This window comes from Otolemur garnettii, unplaced genomic scaffold (assembly GCF_000181295.1).
Source record: "Otolemur garnettii isolate 467f Iridium unplaced genomic scaffold, OtoGar3 scaffold00287, whole genome shotgun sequence".
NCBI lineage: Eukaryota > Metazoa > Chordata > Mammalia > Primates > Galagidae > Otolemur > Otolemur garnettii.
The window spans coordinates 358,754-361,798 of NW_003852682.1; the positions used below are offsets into that span (position 1 = coordinate 358,754).

General features: G+C 46.8%; 1 pseudogene across 1 annotated transcript; it reads right to left on the minus strand.

Annotated features, from left to right (window-relative positions):
* Positions 1-993: 993 nt before the first annotated feature.
* Positions 994-1,842, minus strand: LOC111722603 (annotated as a pseudogene). Its single transcript, XR_002771352.1, has one exon. The product of XR_002771352.1 is annotated as a centromere protein V pseudogene (transcript).
* Between the last annotated feature and the right edge of the window lie 1,203 nt (positions 1,843-3,045).

Genomic DNA, 3,045 nt, shown 5'->3' on the forward strand with positions numbered 1-3,045 from the left:
TTTTTAAAATTGTATTATACAAGCTATTAAATGATATGTATTATTGGACATAAAAGGACACCTACCACCTATTGTTCAATAGAAATTCAAGGTATCCAGAATTACATACAAATTGGAGCTGATTTTGTACTGTACAGCATAGAAATACATAATTTTTATTTAAATTTAATAAATTATAATTTATTAAATATTCATGAATTTCTAAATACTTAACACCCTTACAAGGTAGGTATTTCGAAAGGTTAAAGAGGGCATACAGTGCACAGATGTCTTTCTTATTCCTGTCTCCCACCCCTTTTCCCAGAGACAGTTTCTAAAACAAAACTGAACAAAATATTAAACATCCCTTGGTTAATAAAAGCAATGAAATAAGCAATACTAATGAATCTTAAAACATGTCACTTAAGAACATCCTAAGTAAACAACACAGCTACAAATATTGCGACCTCTAAGTAGTGAACGTGTGAATGTCCACCTAATGCACACAGGTGCGTGTGCCCTCACACACACTTGCACAGAGCAGTCAATGGGAAACATGCTAATAAATGTTGACAAAACTGTTTACATGTAGCTGTCCCAAATACCAGGTGCAAGAGTTAAAAGCAATCCTGTACACAATAGCACCAAAAATGTACAATACATAGGCATAATCTGCAAGCGAGTTGTGAGAGCTGTATGGAGAATAGTAAAAGTGAGCGACACAGGGATGACTTGAACAAGTACAGACAGTCCCAGCTTAGTGGATTGCAAGACTGTCGCTATACAGAGACAAACGCGTGTTCAAGTTTTGGATCAGAAGCGAGTCCGCTGAAAATCAGTGGAAGGGAAGGGAAAATACTGGGAAGGAAGCTTGGACCAACACCACAGATTTACAGTCCAGAAACAGACCACTTTTGCACATTAGTTTTTTTTTTTTTTTTTTTTTTTTTTTTAAACAGGGACTGTGGAGGCTCTCACGAGGAGAGTCAGGGCATGTTTCCAGGGTATTTGTGGCCCCAGTCACTGCTCCTTTTCGGCGGGACAGGCAAGGGCTGCCTCGGTGGATGCGTTCAGCGAGGTCTTGTGCTCCTTGGTGGCCTCCTCCTCCTGATCGCCACAGTCGACCTCCTCGACGACCACGCTGCGCACGGTGCCGGCGTCCAGGCAGTGCGGGGCGACGCCGTACACCCGGGGGTCAGAGACGACTGAGTGGAAACTCTGCACCCCGCATCTGCTGCAGAAGCTGTGCAGCGCCGGGTGAGTGTTGGATAGATAGGTGACCAAGCTCTCCGCACCCTGGAGCAGCGTGAAGCGCGAGGCCGGTACCAGGAAGTGGCGGTGCTGCTTCTTCGTACACAGCCTGCAGCTGCAATCCAGCACGCGCAGATCTGCTGGGGCCCAGGCCGCAAAGCGGACCGCGCCGCAGTGACAACCCCCAGTGTGATACACCAGGCCTGGATACTCGAAGGTGTCCAGCAGGACCTTGGCGGCGCCCTCGCAGCTGAGGCCCCGCAGCCTCCTGAACTTCTCCCAGCGCTCGCGCTGTGCGCCCAGGTCCAGCTCCTGGGGGGACGCGGCGGGGGCCCGGTTCCGGGATGGCCCTGGGGGCAGCGCATCTCTGGGGCCCGCATGTCGGACCCGCCGCCACCAGCGCTTCCGCCGCGACCTTCCCCGCCACCTTCTGGCAGCTGCCAGCTCCTTCCCGGCCGCGTGGCTCCCAACCCCGACTTGGACAGGGGGGCACCGCTCACGGCTGGCGCCCATGACCGCGATGGCTGCGAAGGCGGCGGCAGGATCCCCAGGCCGCTTTCGCCTCCGCCGCTGAGCACTGGATCGGTTCTTCACTCTGCCCATGGTGCCAGCAGCCTTCTGAGCGTGTGCCCCCCGCCCCTCATTTCCTACTTAGTCACTGAGCAGCCTCCTTGTCTGCACCAGCAGGATTGGCCACTTGTTGAATGTGATGCAAAGAGACCCTTCCCTTGACCCTATCAAAACAGCCTTTGCTGGCCCCAGATTCTGTCTGAGCCTATCAGCTGCCCCTTCTCCTGAATGCTATTTTCCATCGTCGATTCAGATCGGCAGCCTAACACTAAAATATTGAAATACTGAAAATGCTGCAAACCTCTTGTTAGCATGCAGCAGAAGATACAGTCCACAAAAAGCATTATTCGACTACTATAGAAGAGACAGGTAGAGACATACACATAGTCTTTCAGCGGTGAGAGTAGTGTGTAAGCAGTTTTACCAAAGTTGGGGGGAGTAAAGACAACGGCCCACAATAATATGTTGCATCAGTGGACTCAACCAGAGAAAATGAATGTTAACACCAATACAGACCAAAAAATCACCTGTTTAAATTCATACTCTACGGATAGGAGGTAAAAGAAGCAGCAATACATTGATTTGTCCATCAGTTCAAAAAGCTAATTAACAGCTCTGGAAGTCTGAATATGAATCGGAAATTTTGCTCTTTGAGGATTGGTTGGTTTGATTGTTTGGGCGTGGCCACAGGAGAGACCCCAAGAATGAGCACAGATCCTCCTTTCTGAGGTGTACTCAGTGCCTAGGAAAACAATGAGAAGCCTTACAAAACCACCTCCTGAATTAAGTAGTGGTGTCTACACACAGGCTGTAGACAGAGATGTTCAAATCCACTCAACCTGGATTCAATAATTTTTAACAGTTTGTTATATCTATATGCATGCATATGTGTATATATTTTTTGAAAACGTTTTTTAAGTAAGATACAGACATTAATGCCATCTTGTCTCAATATTTCAGCATTCACATCCTAGGAAACAAGAAATATTCTTTCACAATACTATTGTTATACCTACAAATCAATGATTTCATAATGTTGTCTAACTCCCAGTTGATACTTAAATTTCCCAAATTGTTTCCTAAATATGTTTTACAAAATGACCCCTCAACCACCACAGAAGTTAGCTAAAATTGACAAAGCAAATTGGGTTGACATGTCTTTTGAAGTCTTTTGTCTAGAACAAACTCACTATTTTTTAATTGACCAAGCCAATTATCTGCTGATTTTGTCTGATTGCTGCCTTG